Raw genomic sequence first — 21,630 nt, forward strand, 5'->3', positions numbered from 1 at the left:
TTTGTTATCTTTACTGTTACGTGGAAATATTTTATTTGTGGATTGGGCTGCAGCTGATTTTACTGCCAAGTCGATTTGCTCCTCCCACAAAAGCAACTGGCTTTGTCATGGATATGTGACTTGAGAAGTTTCGAACGGTGAAATGTTTGACATATTAATGACCTGGACAAAGAAATAGAACAGCAGTGGGAAACATTTAAAACGGTGATCAATAGAGTCCAGAAGAAATATCTCCCACTAAAAAGCAAGAACAAACGAGCCAGAAATGACACACCAGGGATGAATAAAGAAATAAGGGTAAAATTGAAACGAAAGAAAAAGGCCCACACTGGACAATAAAGGAGAGAGGGGAATGTGAAAAGAATGGGAAAGAAGTCGAAAGAACTATTAGAAAGGCAAAAAGGAATATCAAAAAAAGCAAAGTATTCTGGACACATCAACAGCCAAAGAAAGTTTAGGATAGCAATAGGGCCACTGAGGGATACACACGACAAACTCACAGGCAATGACAGCGAAATGGCAGAAATATTAAATAATCACTTTGCTTCAGTATTTACCAGGGAGACTAATATTGTGGGCATGACAGCAGAAGAAGAGATCAAAAAATATGTAAAGACATTTAAGATCGAAAGTGGGGAGATAATTGATAAACTAATCAAACTTAGAGAGGAAATTTCCTGCCAGGAGCCGAACCAGAGTTTCAAACCGCTCAGCCACGCTAATTTCCGTATTACTGTTCAGGAGCTCATTTCACAGGGACACGATTACTGCGCTCCATTTAGGGAGGCTCAGTGAAAGGAGGAAATTGATCTATTAATCGAATCATAGAATAAGACAGCGCCATACGGATGCCATTCGGCCCATCGTGCCTGTGCCAGCTCTCTGAAAGAGCTGTCCAGTTCGTCTCACTCGCCTGCTGTTTCCCCACAGCCCTGAAAATGTTTCCATCCAATCGTTTATCCAATTCCCCTTTGAAAACTGTGAGTTAAGAAAAACAATATTGAAAGGGGTGCTGGGGCCTCTGCAGCGTCGATGTAGAGTGTGTGATGATTGAAGTTATCAAGATGGTTGCTTTACACATGGTATGTTGTGCAATCATCCTGAAATATCTTCAATATCCAATACAAATTGAATTGCAAACCTGAAGGACAAACACTGGAAAACAAGTCACGAGTGAACGCAAATCATCTGGGACCCGTTTTTAGCCTCACGGCACTTTAAATAAAGTGAAATAACTTTGCATTGAAAATATTTGGAACTTGCATCTGTGCCTTTATCTGTTCCATTTGTAAAAGTTGCTGGTGTCTGATGATGTACACGCCTCTGCTCCCTCCATTGAACAAGAAAGGAGGTGTTTGACGTTGACTGGACCTGTTGCTTATGAGCTCATCCTTTGCATTGAGTGGGTTCGCGTCTTTTTAACGGCGTCAGCTTTAGCCCAGCGGTGAACTTCACAACAAACAAGTTCGACACCGTCTCACCGCGGGCATTGACTGACACGTTTATTGTTATTTCTTTCAGGCCAAAATGAATAGTGACCGTGATTTTAAATTTGCACTAAGTGATTTTTAGGTAGTCGCCTTTAAATGTTTCAAAGGCGACTCCTAATTTATGATAGTCCGGCCATTTCACCAGCCGTGTTGAAAACAAAACATGTCTCTGCTTTTCGCGTCTTTTTTCGAAAGGCAAAAAATATATTTCCCCTGGCCTCTGAAGGATGGACAAGTACATTTCAGAAAGCTGAAGCAAGTTCACCGAGCTTAAATCGTCTGACCACGTTAAAGGCAATGTATACAGATATATATGCAAGTCGTTGCTGCCTGTTTCTGTGGTTCTCTTTTTTCTGTGTGTGTCCATCTGCAAGTCGATTTTGAATCAATACCAGTGTTCGTGTCAGTTTGTTGCATGAAATAAATGAGGGTATCAGGCGCTCCCCTCCCTGCCACTGGGTCGGTGCTGAGTCAGGGTTTAGGCGAAACACCTGTTTCTTTTCTGTGAAAAAGCAATTAAAACCTTCATTCGGGAATTATCCAGTCTCATGTGAGCGGTGAAAGAAACAGTGACCCCGATGTGATGTGAACACGCAGACTTTTGATCTGGAGTCAGACCTTTGCGCCACGCACTCTGAAGACAGGATCCAGGATGTTATTATATAAATATATGAATGTTTCTCAAACACCGTTTCATTTATCCCACCTTGGTTGAATCGATCGGGCTTATCAAATTTCCGCCAGGTCCCACCGGGTGTGGGACAGTATTGGAAGCAGCCTTCACCCCCAATATCACGGGTCTTTCATCGCCTGCTCTCAGCGGGCTGAAAGTTATGGATTTTGTTCACATTTAATCAGCAGTGTGAATCGTTAAATATTTACTCATTTTTAATCGGAACAAGTTTTCCGCCCGGTTTCGAACTGGGGACCTTTCGCGTGTTCGGCGAACGTGATAACCACGACACTACGGAAACCTGAAGCATGCAGTCCCGTGTTCGGGACATAACGCCTCAGCCAAGCTGATTTCACAGGGATACATTCACTGCGCTGGACTTCGGAAGTCTGCAGAGAAGGATCGGTGGCGATGGTCAGGCAGGGAATCCCAGAGCATCGCGCCCACACAAACATTTCACTGTTTTTCATGTGCCTGATATCTGACCGCAGTTTGAACTATAGCGAATCAGGCATGCTCAGACGACATTGTTCACAGAGTGTTTTCTTGTCGCCAAATCACACATTCGAAAACTTGAAACGAGATTGGAGCCATTTAAAGTGCTCCCAGTTACTGCAGATCAGGAATTAAAACCTTGCACCGGCTTCAGGGCGATCAGAATGAGGCAACGAATCCGAAAGTGGGAAGAGAAAGGTGCAACTTTCGTCCATGGGTGGGCTCAAACCACCAAAGCTTTTGGTTAACAACCGAACGCGCTAACCGATTGCGCCACAGAGATCACCCAATGCATGTGTTTGCAAGATACACTAAAGCAGCGTGTCACCTAGCCAAAGTTACAAGTTGCAGCCACAGAAATGCAATTGACAACTATCAGTGTTACTTTTCCAGAAATAAATGATGGGACATTGTTTGTGGAAACATGGAAACGGTCTGGTCTCGCTCACAGCATCGATATCACCGCCAACCAGCTCTCCTGCAACCGGCGCGCCCACCGGTGCTTTGTCTGTTACTCAGTCGCACTGTGGGAGAACCTTCGCCACACTGACTGCAGCGGTTCAAGAAGGCGGCTCACCACCACCTTCTCAAGGGCAATTCGGGATGGGCAATAAATGCCGGACTCGCCAGCGACGCCCACATCCAATGAACAAATAAAGAAAAAGTATTCTGAGCGTCCTGACGCTGATGTCAGGTTTTGATCCCTGATCTGCAGTAACTGGGAGCGCTTTAAATGGCTCCGACCTCTTAATTTCATCCACAACATCAGAGTAACTGTTCCAGGGGGACATGCCGACTCAGCTGCGTCTTGGCCGCCTGTCTGGTCAGTCTTTTATTCGCCTCCAATTCCGTTTCCCAAAGCGTATCTATAGATTCACAAAGCTGTTTGTCATTTCGGTTCCTTTCAATTTGTCCAGCTCCCGACTGGCAATAATTTGCAAACCTGGTTGCAAACCTCCGCCTTGCATCGTGTCCAGGGATGGGTTATGTGGAGAGACTGGACAATCTGGGATTGTTCTCCTTCGAGCAAAATAAGGTTAAGGGGAGATTTAATAGAGGTATTCAAAATTATGAGGGGATTTTGATGGAATGGATGGGGAGAAGCTGTTTCCATTGGCAGGAGGGTCCATAACCAGAGGATGCAACCTGCATTTGTCGAGCGCCTTTAACGTAGTAAAACGTCACAAGGTGCTTCACGGGAGCGTTATTGAACAAAATTTGACACTAAGCCACATAAGGAGATATTGGGACAGGTGACCAAAAGCTTAGTCGAAGAGGTAGGTTTTAAGGTATGTGTTAAAGGAGAGAGAGGCGGAGAGGTTTAAGGAGGCATTTCCAGAGCTTCGGTTGCTGAAGGCACAGCCGCCAATGGTGGAGCGATTTAAATCGGGGATGCGCAAGAGGCCAGAATTGGAGGAGCACAGAGATTTTTTTTTATTCGTTCATGGGATGTGGGTGTCGCTGGCAAGGCCAGAATTTATTGCCCAAACCTAATTGCCCTTGAGAAGGTGGTGTTGAGCCGTCTTCTTGAACCGCTGCAGTCCGTGTGGTGAAGGTTCTCCCTCAGTGTTGTTAGGTAGGGAGTTCCAGGATCCAACGGCGATGAAGGAACGGCCGATATATTTCCAAGTCGGGATGGTGTGTGACTTGGAGGGGAACGTGCAGGTGGTGTTATTCCTATGTACTTGCTGCCTTTGTCCTTCTAGATGGTTGAGGTCACGGGTTTGTGAGGTGCTGTGCAAGAAGGCAATCGAGTAACAAGTCGAGCAATGTATTCTGCTCAATCATTGATCATTCCATTCAGATCTTCTGCTTTTCAGCTGCACTTCCCCCCAAACATTGCAAATAATTTTGCTCAGTATTTGTTTCGCTTGTTTAATATTTTGTTCTCCGGCTTAGCTAGATTAATATTTCATTTCAATTATCAATGACAGAGAGCAATGAACAATGAACTAGTGAGCAAAGTTTCGTTTATTATTAAAAAGCAGTGATTCCGAAATTATCCAGGCTGATATGAATGGTATAAGAAGTAGTGATTTCGACATGATTTAAATGCGCAGCCTTCAGAATCCAGAGTCAGACGCGCTACCGTTTCACCACGAGGTCTACTGAAGGCATAGATTATATATATGTAGATATATATTATATATACTTATTATATACTTAAATATATATGTTTGATGCAGTGTTCCCTTGTGGTTGGGAATAGTTCATTGCACAATAATAATTCAAGACTGTGAGGCATTTAATGTTTTTTTAATCGCCATTAATACGTTCTGTTGCACACTTAAGTAAATGCTAACTTGTTTGCCAAGTGACAATTAAAACGTCAATAAATCTTTGTGTTTTGTATGTCATGAACTTTTATCCCTTCCCGTTTTACATACTGTATTTTAGGAGTCTGCTTAAAAGTGTTTAGTGCTTATTATACCAGGAATCTGGTGTAGCCGTTGTTAAATTTAAAAAGGTTTGTCGCCCCTTTCACGCTTGAAGAAACTCGACCCTGGAGGTTTATGGGGAGCAAGTCCCAACAACATGCTTCCCTCCGAGGTCAAATCGGGGACTTTCTGCGTGTAACTGGTGAACATGATAACCGCTGCACTATGGAAATGAGAAACTTTTCGTTCTGAGCTCTGAAGGAAGTGTCTCGGGAAAACATGAACTGTTGACTCTCTTTGCACTGACTCTTTTCACGAATATTTCATCGATCGAAACTCTCCAATTCACAGGGAAAAAATGTCAAAGTAATTAAACTCCCGAATTAGCCCCAAAATCTATCAATCTCAGTTTTTAAATTTTCAATTGACCCCCAGCCTCAACTGCTTTTTGAGGGAGAGAGTTCCAGAATTCCACTCCCCTTTGTGTGAAGAAGTGCTTCCTGACATCAACCCTGAACGGCCCAGCTCTAATTTTAAGGTTATGCCCCCTTGTTCTGGACTCTCCCCACCAGAGGAAATAGTCTCTATCTGCCCTGTCAAATCCTTTAATAATCCAAACACCTCAATTAGATCACCCCTGAATATTCTGCACTCAAGGGAATGCAAGTCTGGTCTTTGCAACCTGTCCTCATAATTGCTTATCAAGGATAGCCAACAAAAAGGGTTTTACGACGGCTGGCTCTTGAATGCATTGGTTTTTGTCAACGGGCTCGTTGGTCTAGGGGTATGATTCTCGCTTCGGGGTTGTCTATCCAAATATGTGAGAGGTCCCGGGTTCAAATCCCGGACGAGCCCTTATTTTACTCTTCAACTTCCAAAGACAGAAAAGTACCCAAATCACCCCACATGAGTGAAACAATTCCAATGTTTCATACTATTACCAAACACAACTGCCCAACGTGGTTCTGATGAAAGGTCATTGACCTGAAACATTAACTCTGTTACTCTCTCCACAGATTCTGCCTGACCTGCTGAAGGTTTCCAGAATTTTCTATGTCATCAGAGTATCACTTCCCTCATCACCGAACCACACTCCTCCACTCGATGCAGCCTTGTGGTGCAAGCAGGCTCCTTCGGCACAGCCAGGTGTTCTGCTTTAGGCATTAATTATAACTATAACTTTTGAACTTGTTCGTTGAAACATATGGCCTTGCCCATTGACCAGAGAGCAGAATGGTGTTTATCTCTCACCAGTACAGCCCTTTCCCGCTGCGTCAGCTTGGAATGATACGTAGCATTCATACATATCTCACACCTCTCCTGCTTCCCTGTGAAGCTGGTAAGACGAATAGCACACAATGCTGTCTGACACACATACACACCAGCTCTGAATGATTTAAAGGCCTTGTTATGATTGTCAGAGAATTGTTTATATCAAAAGGATAATTAAACTTATGAGTATTATGATATCAGCTCCGATCCAAGAGTTTCTGGACTTCAGAATCTACTCGTCTCTATATTAAACATATGCATGCATATAAAATGAAGCAAATCTGACTTATGATTGTAGTTTCATTCTCCCAACAGAGATTTATACTTCCTTACTTAAGAGGCAAATGGTAAAGGTTAATATTAATTCAATATAAAGACTAACTCTTTCCTTACAATACAGATACCCCAAACTAATATAACACCTCAAACTGAAGGAACCGACGAGACAGAGGATTCATTGCAGTGTGAGCAGAGGCTGGGATTCACAGGGAGAGACTGTACACAATCCAACTGTTACATTTAACAGTTCATTTCTGTAGTTATTGGTGTCAGGGAACCTGTGTTTGGTACAAAATGTGTTTAATAAATTTAATTTGCAAATTCAATGAAACTTAAAATGAAAAGTATTAATAAAATTAATCACGTTGTTATTGAACTGATCCGAGCTTGAAAAAAACAGTTTCCGAATAATTGATTACAATCAAGGAATTTCTGATTCTATTCTTGAAGTAAATTTTAATTATGTTTAGTGTTAAGTTGGAAAACAAGGAACATTCACGAAAACAGACTGAGGACTTGACAGGGATATAAACATGAGGAGCGAGTCCCACAATAAAAACTCACCCAATCTGACCACATCATAATAACACCTTCAAATCACATTTTCTATGTTTAATTGTACTGGAAGTTTCAGCAGTTCATTCTGATGAATTATTCACACCACAGCCTCTCGCTTTCCCTCTCAGTCGCCCTCTCTATCACTCACTCTACTCTCTTTCTCAAGTCCATTTTCATATCCGATTAAATCCTATCATCCTGTGCCTGCATTCTGTTCACCAGCCTCGTGTTCCACCGATCCTATTCTCAGTGTTAGTTTGTTAAATAGTGAAGCCTCTGTGGAATAGTTTAATGTTTCTACAGATCACCCAATTCTCCACCTGTTCACCGACACTGTTCACTTCATCTACAAATCATGGAATGAACAGAATCGAATCCCTCTCCCAGGCAGATCTCACAATAATTGAGATTCCTTCTCCAGTAATTATAAAGTAAAGTGATAGATGGCGGGATTGTTCAATTTACAAAACGCCAACATCATACTTATAAACTACAGGTATATAGAAGGGCTGCTGATTCCAACAGGGACAGTGCAAATTGAGACAACAAAACATCAAAACATTTCATTTTACAGTGAAGTCCAGTGACAGCCAGTGAATTCATCCACAGTGAAGCAGAGAAGGAGATGTGAAAGAGGCAGCATCAAACTCAGTTCATTAACCAGCCATCTGAAGCGGCGTCAGATACACACATAATGAAATAATATTTCATAACAGTGATCACCAATAAATACATTGAAATCCCAGTTAAACTGAAGCATGTTATTGGAGAGGGAGGACATTCCGCTGCCTCCTTGTAATACTGAGACCGTGAGCTGTCTCATTATCAATCATTGAAAACACATTGATGAAAACATATTCCAGGACAGGTTAGTTCCACAACAAGAAACTGTTATCAGCTCCTGATGGTCTGACACCAACTCTTAGCCCAATACATTCAGTACAGAGAATAATGCAGTAACAATGCCAGTGTTGGATAGACAAATTCATGACAGATATAATGCAGCGCCTCAATACCGAAAGAGCAGAGACTTAACACATTCCATCATTCAACCAATAGAACAGAACAAGTGACTGTGTAAAATATGTAGGGACAAAAACAATTTGCCAAGTACAGCAGCAGAGTTAACACCGATTTACACCATTAACAGCTGAGATAACGGCTTACCTGGAACTCCAATGGCTGCAAGAACAGGATAATAAATACGCATTATCTGATGGATTACTGGATATCCCATTTCTGTGAGAAGCACTGACTTCTGTTGACCTGGAAACCACAACTCCAGCAGGCACTCTGAGCTGATCCATTCCAACAAGCCCTGATTTATACAGGGGATAAGTCTCCACTGACACGGTTATACTCCTGATCATTGCTATTAGTTACAGTCAGTTTAACAAACACATTATATCAGCAGCTTTGACTCCGATGTAAATAATGTGGTGAATAAAACACAAACATCTCAAAGTCCACGATATTACTTAATCAGACCTCTCTCAGGAATAAAGTTTAAATCTGTGCTCATACAGGACTGATCCAATAATAATAAACGGCTTCATTTACAGCTTTTATATAACGATATTGACCATGTTCACTCCTGGTGTTTCATTTATAATTTAGACAGATGTCTCCGCAGTGTGCACTGAATCCAGTGACAGGAGCAGATTCGTTTCACTCTGTTCCTGCAGTTTCCCAGTTAAAATATGAATTGTGAGTCCCTGACACGAGGACAGTTAAAGGGCAGGTTGAGGATTGCAGTCTAGAAATGACTGTGGGTGATATCAGGGGACGGACACCTTGGACAAAATGGAGCACAGCGCGGCCAACCTTTTGGAAAAAAGGCAGCTGCGCCACCGCCATCTTGGTCAGATGGCAGCAAGGAGCCAACAGAGTGTCCCCAGTGATCCCGCAGTGAACCCAGAATGATGCCAGGGTGCAGCCAGTCAGCCCAGAATGATGCCCGAGTGGTGTTCTTTATCATCAGACCACCACCACCACCAACAACAACAACTTGTATTTCTAATATATATATATTACCTGTATATTTATGATGTTTTGATATATTTTGAAGTGCATTTGCACAGGGGCAGCACGGCTGCAGGTACGGCAGCCGGGATTGGACGAAATGGAGGCCAGCGGGGAGTCCGTCCCGGACAAAATGTGGGCGAGCGCGACCACCATTTTAAAAAAAGGCCGCTGGCGCGTCTCCCATGCCAAAATGGAAGCGAGCTTGGCCACCACCTTGGACAAAATGGAGGACAGCTTGGCCACCACCTTGGACAAAATGGAGGACAGCTTGGCCACCACCTTAGACAAAATGGAAGGCAGCGCGGCCAAACTTTTGGAAAAAACTGGATATAGTTGATAGAGATTAAGGAACATAAAATTAGTAGAAAGAGAGCACGATAGACAGATTTATAAATAGAGACAGAGTTAGAGATTGGCAGAAGTAGCGATGGTGAAGTGGCGTAATTTGGAACATTGGCGGGGGGTGGGGGGGCGGCGGGGAGTGGGTGCAGGAACAGTCCGTCTTTTTGTGATAGTTTAATTGAAATGTATTGAGTCAATTGAAGATCAATTAGCAATGGGCAGCTGCAAATTGCCCGGTACACACTCAAATACCCCTCGCCCCAATAAAGCTATGCTGGTAAAGAAACAATTCTATTTACACCCAAACTGAACTGCAACAAATCAGCAAAGATGACTTGAAAGGCATCTGGTGATGAGCTTCAGACGAAATGTACTGGGGATGTTGTACTGAATTAGGCCGACCATGGAAGGCCCTGTGGTGATATTACGGACCACGTGTTTCTCTGCTCTCATGTTGAGAAAAGACTCGAAATTAATTGAATACAACTGCAGTTCCTCAACGGGACTTTCTCCTGCAGCTTAATATCCTGTTAACAGATCCGCCGCCAGTCAAGGTCAACCTGCTTCTCCTGTTCGGACTTTGACATTTCAGTTAATGATTAGTTTTGGGGTAATGTATTAGTTTGAGGTGCTGTTTGTGTTTGAGGAACACTATAAGTTTGAGGTGCTGTATTTGTTTGAGGAACACTATTAGTTTGAGGTGATGTATTTGTTTGAGGAACACTATTAGTTTGAGGTGCTGTATTTGTTTGAGGAACACTATTAGTTTGAGGTGCTGTATTTGTTTGAGGTACACTATTAGTTTGAGGTGCTGTATTTGTTTGAGGAACACTATTAGTTTGAGGTGCTGTATTTGTTTGAGGAACACTATTAGTTTGAGGTGCTGTATTTGTTTGAGGAACACTATTAGTTTGAGGTGCTGTATTAGTTTGAGGAACACGATTAGTTTGAGGTGCTGTATTTGTTTGAGGAACACGATTAGTTTGAGGTGCTGTATTTGTTTGAGGAACACTATTAGTTTGAGGTGATGTGTTTGTTTGAGGAACACTATTAGTTTGAGGTGCTGTATTAGTTTGAGGAACACTATTAGTTTGAGGTGCTGTCTTTGTTTGAGGAACACTATTAGTTTGAGGTGCTGTATTTGTTTGAGGAACACTATTAGTTTGAGGTGATGTGTTTGTCTGAGGAACACTATTAGTTTGAGGTGCTGTATTTGTTTGAGAAACACTATTAGTTTGAGGTGCTGTATTTGTTTGAGGAACACTATTAGTTTGAGGTGATGTATTTGTTTGAGGAACACTATTAGTTTGAGGTGCTGAATTTGTTTGAGGAACACTATTAGTTTGAGGTGCTGTATTTGTTTGAGGAACACTATTAGTTTGAGGTGCTGTATTTGTTTGAGGAACACTATTAGTTTGAGGTGATGTGTTTGTTTGAGGAACACTATTAGTTTGAGGTGCTGAATTTGTTTGAGGAACACTATTAGTTTGAGGTGCTGTATTTGTTTGAGGAACACTATTAGTTTGAGGTGCTGTATTTGTTTGAGGAACACTATTAGTTTGAGGTGCTGTATTTGTTTGAGGAACACTATTAGTTTGAGGTGCTGTATTTGTTTGAGGAACACTATTAGTTTGAAGTGCTGTCTTTGTTTGAGGAACACTATTAGTTTGAGGTGCTGTATTTGTTTGAGGAACACTATTAGTTTGAGGTGCTGTATTTGGTTGAGGAACACTATTAGTTTGAGGTGATGTGTTTGTTTGAGGAACACTATTAGTTTGAGGTGCTGTATTTGTTTGAGGAACACTATTAGTTTGAGGTGCTGTCTTTGTTTGAGGAACACTATTTGTTTGAGGTGCTGTATTTTTTGAGGAACACTATTAGTTTGAGGTGATGTGTTTGTTTGAGGAACACTATTAGTTTGAGGTGCTGGATTTGTTTGAGGAACACTATTAGTTTGAGGTGATGTGTTTGTTTGAGGAACATATTAGTTTGAGGTGCTGTGTTTGTTTGAGGAACACTATTAGTTTGAGGTGATGTGTTTGTTTGAGGAACACTATTAGTTTGAGGTGCTGTATTTGTTTGAGGAACACTATTAGTTTGACGTGCTGTATTTGTTTGAGGAACACTATTAGTTTGAGGTGCTGTATTTGTTTGAGGAACACTATTAGTTTGAGGTGCTGTATTTGTTTGAGGAACACTATTAGTTTGAGGTGCTGTCTTTGTTTGAGGAACACTATTAGTTTGAGGTGCTGTATTTGTTTGAGGAACACTATTAGTTTGAGGTGCTGTATTTGTTTGAGGAACACTATTAGTTTGAGGTGATGTGTTTGTTTGAGGAACACTATTAGTTTGAGGTGCTGTATTTGTTTGAGGAACACTATTAGTTTGAGGTGCTGTCTTTGTTTGAGGAACACTATTTGTTTGAGGTGCTGTATTTGTTTGAGGAACACTATTAGTTTGAGGTGCTGTATTTGTTTGAGGAACACTATTAGTTTGAGGTGATGTGTTTGTTTGAGGAACACTATTAGTTTGAGGTGCTGGATTTGTTTGAGGAACACTATTAGTTTGAGGTGATGTGTTTGTTTGAGGAACACTATTAGTTTGAGGTGCTGTGTTTGTTTGAGGAACACTATTAGTTTGAGGTGATGTGTTTGTTTGAGGAACACTATTAGTTTGAGGTGCTGTATTTGTTTGAGGAACACTATTAGTTTGACGTGCTGTATTTGTTTGAGGAACACTATTAGTTTGAGGTGCTGTCTTTGTTTGAGGAACACTATTAGTTTGAGGTGCTGTATTAGTTTGAGGCACTGCATTAATTCGAGGTACTGTATTAGTTTGAGGAAAGCTATTACTTTGAGGTGCTGTATTGTTTGAGGTACTCTATTAGTTTGAAGTGCTGTATTTGTTTGAGGTACTGTATTAATCGGAGATACGGTATTAGTTTGAGGTTCTGTATTAATTTGAGGTACTGTATTTGTTTGAGATACTGTATTAATTCGATGTACATTATTAGTTTGAGGTGCTGTATTCGTTTAAGATGCTGTACTAATTTGAGGTACTACATTAGTTTGAGGTGCTGTATTAGTTTGAGGTGCTGTATCAGTTTGAGGTGCTGTATCAGTTTGAGGTGCTGTATTAGTTTGCGATACTGTATTAGCTTGAGGTGCTGTATTAGTTTGAGGTACTGTATTAGTTTGAGATACTGTATGAGCTTGAGGTGCTCTATTAGTTTGAGGTGCAATATTACTTTGAGGTGTTGTAGTAGTTTTGTGGTATTGAATTAGTTTCAGATTCTGTATCAATTTGAGGTGCTGTATTAGATTAAGGTGTTGTATTCGTTTGATGTGCTCTATTAATTTGAGGTACTTTATTAGTTTGAGATGATATGTTAGATTGAGATGCTGTATTAGTTTGAGGTATTATATTAGTTTCAGGTTCTGTATCGATTTGAGGTACTGTATTAGTTTAAGGTGTTGTATTTGTTTGAGGTACGGTATTAGTTTGAGGTACTGTTTAATTTGAGAAGCTCTATCAGTTTGAGGTGTTATATTAGTTTTGGGTAGCTCTATTGTCAGGAAAGATTTAGTCTTTATATTGAAGTAATATTAACCTTTAACTTTTGCTTCTTAGGTAAGGAACTATAAATCTCTTTTGGGAGAATGAAACTGCAAACATAAGACGGATTTGCTTCATTTTATATGCATGCATATGGGTAATAGTAGATTCTGAAGTCCAGAAACTCTTGGATTGTAGCTGATATCATAATACTCGTAAGTTTAATTATCCTTTTGATATAAACAATTCTCTGACAATCATAACAAGGCCTTTAAATCATTCAGAGCTGGTGTGTATGTGTGTCAGACAGCATTTTGTGCTATTCGTCTTACCAGCTTCACAGGGAAGCAGGAGAGGTGTGACATCTGTATAATTGCTACGTATCATTCCAAGCTGACGCAGCGGGAAAGGGCTGTACTGGTGAGAGATAAACACCATTCTGCTCTCTGGTCAATGGGCAAGGCCATATGTTTTAACGAACAAGTTCAAAAGTTATAGTTATAATTAATGTCTAAAGCAGAACACCTGGCTGTGTGGAAGGAGCCTGTTTGCACCACAAGGCGACATCTAGTGGAGGAGTGAAGTTAGGTGATGAGGGAAGTGATACTCTGATAACATCGGAAATGCTGGAAACCCTCAGCAGGTCAGGCAGCATCTGTGGAGAGAGAAACAGAGTTAATGTTTCAGGTCAATGACCTTTCATCAGAACCAAGTTGGGCAGTTGTGTTAGGTAATAGTATGAAACATGGGAATTGTTTCACTCATGTGGGGTGATTTGGAGACTTTTCAGTCTTTGGAAGTTCAAGATCAAAAGTAAAATAAGGGCTTCTCCGGGATTTGAACCAGGACCTCTTATATATTTGGATTAATAACCACAAAGCGAGAATCAACCCCTGGATGAACCAGCCCACTGATACAAAACAATGCACTCAAGAGTCAGCTATCGTAAAACACTTTTTGGTGGCTATCCTTGATAAGCAATTATGAGTACAGGTTGCAAAGACTAGACTTGCATTCTCTTGAGTATAGAATATTAAGAGGTGATCTAATTGAGGTGTTCAAGATGATTAAAGGATTTGACAGGGCAGATAGAGACTATTTCCACTGGTGGGGAGACTCCAGAACAAGGGTGTGTAACGTTAAAATTAGAGCTTGGCCGTTCAGGGGTAATGTCAGGAAGCACTTCTTCACACAAAGGGGAGTGGAAATCTGGAACTCTCTCCCCTAAAAAGCTGTTGAGGCTGGGGGTCAATTGAAAATTTCAAAACTGAGATTGATAGATTTTGGGGCTAATTCGGGAGTTTAATGACTTTGACATTTTTTTCCCTGTCACTTGTATCGTTTCGATCGATGAAATGTTCGTGAAAAGTGTCAGTGTAAAGAGAGTCAGTAGGTCATGTTTCCCCGAGACACTTCCTTCAGACCTGAGACCGAAAAGTTTGTCGTTTTCATAGTGTAGCGGTTATCGTGTTCACCAGTTACATGCAGAAAATGCCCGATTTGATCTCGGAGGGAAGCATTTTGTTGGGATTTGCTCCCCATAAACCTCCAGGGTCGAGTTTCTTCAAGTGTGAAAGGGGATACAAACCTTTTTAAATTTAACAGCGGCTGCACCGGATTCCTGGTATAATAAGCACGAAACATTTTTAAGCAGACTCCTAAAATACATAATGTAAAATGGGAAGGGATAAAAGTTCATGAAATGCAAAGCGCAAAGATTTATTAACGTTTCAATTGTCAGTTCGCAAACAAGTTAGCATTTCCTTCAGTGTGTAACAGAACGTATGAATGGTGATTGAAAAGAACAATAAGTGTCTCACAGACTTGAATTATTTTTGTGCAATGAACTATTCCCAACCACAAGGGAACACTGCATCAATCATATATATTTAAGTAAGTAATAAGTATATATAAATATATAATCAATGCCATCAGTTAACCTCGTGGCGCAACGATAGCGCATTTGACGCCAAATCAGAAAGCTGCGTGTCCAAATCACGTCGAAGTTACTATTTATCTTCCCATTCATAGGAGCCTGTATCATTTGGGAATAATGCTTTTTAACAATAAACGGAAGTTTGGACACTAGTTCTGCGGTGCCAGGGAGGGAAGCGTCCTTTCAAAATAAACTACTGGTAGCGGTGAGCAAGTTAAGGCACAGCAGGTGTTGGGACAAGTGAGTGAACCGTCTTAGTTCAGTTGGTTGTTGCTTAAACGCCCGGGTGCTTGATTCTGACACATTGATGGGCCCGACAGACAAGGAAGTAGCAGTGTCCTCAGGCTTGGCTAGCTCAGTCGGTAGAGGCATTCACCTCAGGATCGTGGATGCTTGTTTCAACTTTTATGCTGCACTCATGAGCGGACCCCAGCGCTCCATTTTCGCTGAAATGGAGAATTTCTCGGCCACCTTTTTCTTGATATCACAATTGCTGGCGTGCGAGTGAAAAGGGCCCTCCTCTTCACTGTGAGTGCAAGAGACAAGTCTGTAGGTACCGCGTGGCGTCCAATGAATGTCAAAGCTTTGAAAGAAGAGTTAGCGATTCAGGTACACAAACCTCGCTGGTGGATAATCAATGTTTTTGTCAAAGGTTCCAGCCTTGCCTTCATCTCTTGCCCTTTGCAAGGCACTTTTTCCGGTTTAAATGTACAAACTGGGTGAGTTGGTGATCGGGGGGACTGCAGGAGACTCAGCGGCCCCGGGTGAGACACAGAAAAATCCGCCCAAGCCCTGTCCCAATGTACGTTTGTGGAAGTAAACACGGGAGGGGACGGTGTGACGTTCCAGTCAAACCTCCTGTCCGGGAACGCCTCGATTTTAAAATTCTCATCCTTGCTTTCAAATCCCACCATGGCCCTCGCCCCACCCTACCTCTGTAACCTACAACCCTCCCAGATCATGTGGCGACAAGGGCAGGTCAGAGCATGGGTATTCAGCGGCGAGTGACTCAGCTCCTGACTCCCCAAAGCCTTTCCACCATTCACAAGGCACAAGTCAGGAGTGGATGAGTGCAGCTCCAACAACACTCAAGAAGCTCGACACCATCCAAGACAAAGTATCCCGCTTGATTGGCACCCCATCCACCACCCTAAACATTCATTCCCTTCACCACTGGCGCACTGTGGCTGCAGTGTGTACCATCCACAGGATGCACTGCAGCTGCAGCAACTCGCCAAGGCTTCTTCGACAGCACCTCCCAAACCCGCGACCTCTACCACCTAGAAGGACAAGGGCAGCAGACACATGGGAACAACACCACCTGCACGTTCCCCTCCAAGTCACACACCATCCTGACTTGGAAATATATCGGCCGTTCCTTCATCGTCGCTGGAACTCACTACATAACAGCACATGGACTGCATCGGTTCAAGAAGGCGGCTCAACACCACCTTCTCAAGGGCAATTAGGGATGGGCAATAAATGCTGGCCTCGCCAACGACATCCACATCCCATGAACGAATAAAAACAATCTCTGTGCTCCTCCAATTCTGGCCTCTTGCGCATCCCCGATTTTAATCACTCCACCATTGGCGGCTGTGCCTTCAGCTGCCGAGGCCCGAAGCTCTGGAATTCCCTCCCTAAACCTCTCCGCCTCTCTCTCCTTTAACACATACCTTAAAACCTAACTCTCCGACTCAGCTTTTGGTAACCTGTCCCAATATCTCCTTATGTGGCTTAGTGTCAAGTTTTGTTTAATAACGCTCCTGTGAAGCACCTTGTGATGTTTTACTACGTTAAAGGCGCTATATAAATGCAGGTTGTGTCCTCTGGTTATCGACCCTCCTGCCAATGGAAACAACTACTCCCCATCCATTCTATCAAAATCCCCTCATAATTTGAACACCTCTATTAAATCTCCCCTTCACCTCTTTTTGCTCGAAGGAGAACAATCCCAGCTTGTCCAGTCTCTCCACATAACCCATCCCCGGACACGATGGAAGGCGGAGGGTTGCAACCAGGTTTGCAAATTATTGCCAGTCGGGAGCTGGACAAATCGAAAGGAACCGAAATGACAAACAGCTTTGTGAATCTGTCGATACGCTTTGGGAAACAGAATTGGAGACAAATAAAGAACTGACCAGACTGGCGGCCAAGACGCAGCTGAGTCGGCATGTTCCCCTGGAACAGTTACTCTGATGCTGTATTTGAAATTAAGAGGTCGGAGCCATTTAAAGCGTTCCCAGTTGCTGCAGATCAGGGATCAAAACCTGACATGAGCGCAAGAACGCTCACAACACTTCATCTTTATTTTTTCATGGGATGTGGGCGCCGCGTCGCTGGCGAGGCCAGCATTTATTGCCCATCCTTAATTGCCCTTGAGAAGGTGGTGGTGAGCCGCCTCCTTGAACCGCTGCAGTCCGTGTGACGAAGGTTCTCCCACAATGCTAATTAGTAACAGACAAAGCACCGGTGGGCACGCCGGTTGCAGGAGAGCTGGTTGGCGGTGATATCGATGCTGTGAGCGAGACAAGACCGTTTCCATGTTTCCACAAACAATGTCCCATCCTTTGTTTCTGGAAAAGTAACACTGATGGTGGACAATTGCATTTCTGTGGCTGCAACATGTAACTTTGGCTAGGTGACACGCTGCTTTAGTGTATCTTGCAAGAACAAAAACATCAGATGGTGTTTTTGGTGCATTCGGTTAGCGCGTTCGGTTATTAACTGAAAGGTCGGTGTTTCGAGTCCACCCAGAAACTGGGAGCACTTTAAATGACTCTGATCTCTTAATCTCATTTCAAGTTTTCTAATGTGTGATTTGTCTGCAAGAAAACACGATGTAAACAACGTCATCTGAGCATGCCTGATTCGCCATAATTTACACTGCGGTCGGATATCAGGCACATGAAAAACACAGTGAAATGTTTGTGTGGGCGCGATGCTCTGGGATTCCCTGCCTGACCATCGCCACCGATCCTTCTCTGCAGCCTTCCGAAATACAGCGCAGGAAATGTATCCCTGGGAAATGAGCGCCTGGACAGTAATACGGAAATTAGTTTGGCTGAGGGGTTTGCTCCTCGCACGGAGCGTCAGATGTCAGGTTTCCGTAGTGTAGTGGTTATCACGTTCGCCTCACCAGAAGGTCCTTGGTTCGAAACCAGGCGGAAGCATTTTAAAACCTTGTTCCCATTAAAAATGAGTAAATATTTCACGATTCACACTGCTGATTCAATGTGAACAAAGTCCATATCTCACAGCCCTGTTATTGCAGTTCGCTGCGAGCAGGTAATGAAAGCCAGCGTCATGTTGGGGGTGAAGGCTGCTTCCAACACTGTCTCACACCCCGTGGGACCTGGCGGAGATTTGATAAACCCGATCTGTTCAACCAAGGTGGGATAAATGAATCGGTGTTTGAGAAGCATTCATATGTATAATAAAAATCCAGGACTCCAGATCAAAAGGCTGCGTGTTCACATCATATTGGGGTCACTGTTTCTTTCACCGCTCACATGACAATGGATAATCCCAGAATGAAGGTTTTAATTGCTTTTTCAACAAAAAAAAACAGAAGTTTGGGCAAAACCCTGACTCAGTACCTACCGAGTGGCAGGGAGGGAAGCGACTGATACTCTCGGTTATTTCATGCAACAAACTGACACGAGCACTGGATTTATTCAAAATCGACCTGCAGATGGACACACACAGAAAAAAGACAACCACAGAAACAGGCTGCAACTACTTGCATATATATATAGAGCGCCTTTAACGTGGTCAGACGATTTAAGCTCGGTGAACTTGTTTCAGCTTTCTGAAATGTACTTGTCCATCCTTCAGAGGTAACGGGAAATATATGTTTTGCCTTTCGAAAAAAGACGCGAAAAGCAGAGACATTTTTTGTTTTCAACACGGCTGGTGAAATGGCCGGACTATCATAAATTCGGAGTCGCCTTTGAAACATTTAAAGGCGACCAGCTAAAAATCACATAGTGCAAATTAAAAATCACGGTTACTATTTATTTAGGTCTGTAAGAAATAACAATAAACATATCAGTCAGCGCCCGCGGTGAGATGGTATCGAACTTGTTTGCTGCGAAGTTCACCGCTGGGCTAAAGCTGACGCCGCTTAAAAAACGCGAACCCACTCAATGCAAAGGATGAGCTCAGAACCAACATGTCCCGTCAACGTCAAACACATCCTTTCTTGTTCAATGGAGGGAGCAGAGGCGTGTACATCATCAGATGCCAGCAACTTTAAGAAATGGAACAGATAAAGGCACAGATGCAAGTTCCAAATCTTTTCAATGCAAAGTTATTTCACTTTATTTAAAGTGCCGTGAGGCTAAAAACGGGTCCCAGATGATTTGCGTTCACTCGTGATTTGTTTTCCAGTGTTTGTCCGTCAGATTTGCAATTCAATTTGTATTGGATATTGAAGATATTTCAGGATGATTGCACAACATACCATGTGTAAAGCAACCATCTTGATAACTTCAATCATCACACACTCCACATCGACGCTGCAGAGGCCCCAGCACCCCTTTCAATATTGTTTTACTTAACTCACAGTTTTCAAAAGGGAATTGGATAAACGCTTGAATGGAAACTTTTTCAGGGCTATGGGGAAACATCAGGCGAGTGGGACGAACTGCACAGCTCTTTCAGAGAGCTGGCGCACGCACGATGGGCAGAGAGAAACTTTTTCCGCTGGTCGGGGATTCTAGGACTTGGGGGCACAGTCTAAAAAATAGAGCCAGACCTTTAAGGAGTGAGATTAGAAAACACTTCTACATACAAAGGCTATGTTCCGATGCTCCTATGTTCCTATGATATTATTAATATAGAATTCCGACAAGCATTTGATAAGGTTCCACACAAGAGACTGATGGCAAAAATGAAAGCGCATGGAACTTGAGGCAACGTATTGACATGGGTAGGGAATTGTTTAGGAGATAGGAGGCAGAGAGTAGGGATAATTGGTACATACTCCAATAGGCAGGATGGGACTCGTGGTGTCCCCCAGGCCTCTGTAACTGGGGTCTCAGCTTGTCACCATATTTATCAATGACTTTGATGAAGGAATAGAGAGTCGTATATTCAAGTTTGCTGATGACACTAAGTTAGGTGGTACAGTAAGTAGTGTGGATGCGAGTGGAAAGTTGCAAAGGGATATTGATAGATTAAGTGAGTGGGCAAAACTATGGCAGATGGAGTTCAATGTGGGGTAATCCACTTTGGACCTATGGTCAGGGTATTTTCCAAATGGTAAGAAGCAGAGAGAATTAACGGTTCATTTACATAAATCAGTAAAAGCTAACCGACGGATCCAAAAATAATTTAAAAGGCTAACGGAATGTTCGCCTTTATCTCAGGGGGCGGGAATATAAAGAAGTGGAAGTTATGTTCCCGTTATATAAAGCTCTGGTTCGACTGCGTCTGGAGTAACTGCGTTCAGTTTTGGACACTGCACCTCAGGAAGGATAGATTGGCCTTGGAGGGGGTGCAGAGCAGATTCACCAGAATGTTACCGGGGCTAAAAATCTTAAATTATGAGGACAGGCTGCACAGACTGGGCTCGTATTCCCTCGAGTAAAGAAGATTTATGGTCGGTCTGAGCGAGGTGTTTAACATGTTTAAATGATTCGATAGAATAGAGAGAGAATCAATTTCCTCTGGGGAATCAAGAACGAGGGGGACATAACCTTAAAATTAGAACCATGCCATTCAGGTTCGAAATCAGGAAGCACTTTTTTACACAAAGGGCAGTAGAAGTCTGGAACTCTGTCCCCCAAAAGGCTGTGGATGCTGGGGGTCAATTGAAGCTTTCAAGACTGAGATCGATCGATTTTGTTGGGTAAGGGTATCGAGAGATCGGGAGAAAGGCGGGGAAATGAAGTTGAGGAACAGATCATCTATGATCTAATTGAAGGGCGGAACAGTTTCAAGGGGCTGAATGGCCTCCTCCTGCTCCCAATGGAAATGTTGAGAATATGGTTTGTTGAGGCTGTGACGTCAGGGTCAACCCTGTCCAAACAAGGCAGGTCACATTTGGGAGTTTAATAACTTTGAAATGAACATAACTGGAACATAACTTCCACTTCTTTATATTCCCGCCCCCTGAGATAAAGCCGAACATTCCGTTAGCCTTTTAAATTATTCTTTTGTGACTTGTGCAACTTCGATCAATTGAATAGTTGTGAAAGAGAATCAATGCAGTCATTCGAACTTCTGGCTGATAACCAAAACCGAAGTTTCTGTAGTGTAGCGGTTGTCAGGTTCGCTTTACACGTGAAAAGTCCACGGTTCAATCTCGGACAGCCGCATTATGTTGGGGCAAATTTATTTTTTCTCTGTGAAATAGCCGGTCCTGTTAAATTTGACACAAATTCGTGGTCTCACGAGCACTGAACATTATAAACCGAGCCCTTAAAAATACAGTGTGTAAAATGAGAAGGGATAAAAAGTTCATCGCACAAAAGAAATTATTAAAGTTTTCCAACTTCCCTCAGTAGCCTTTCATTCTGGAAAATAACGTTATCGGTTCATTAATGGTGATGAAAACAATGGTTGTTTTTTTTCTTCCCACAGACTTTGAGTGAGTTCATGCGACAAGTGTTCAAAAGATAC

At 42.5% G+C, this 21,630-nt stretch overlaps 1 non-coding gene across 1 annotated transcript; it reads left to right on the forward strand.

Annotated features, from left to right (window-relative positions):
- Positions 1–5,803: 5,803 nt before the first annotated feature.
- On the forward strand, positions 5,804–5,891 carry trnap-cgg (transfer RNA proline (anticodon CGG)). Its single transcript is given in 2 exon segments — positions 5,804–5,839; positions 5,856–5,891. It is a non-coding gene; the product is annotated as a tRNA-Pro (tRNA).
- Positions 5,892–21,630: the final 15,739 nt, after the last annotated feature.

Source organism: Heptranchias perlo, unplaced genomic scaffold (assembly GCF_035084215.1).
Source record: "Heptranchias perlo isolate sHepPer1 unplaced genomic scaffold, sHepPer1.hap1 HAP1_SCAFFOLD_55, whole genome shotgun sequence".
Taxonomy (NCBI): Eukaryota; Metazoa; Chordata; class Chondrichthyes; order Hexanchiformes; family Hexanchidae; genus Heptranchias; species Heptranchias perlo.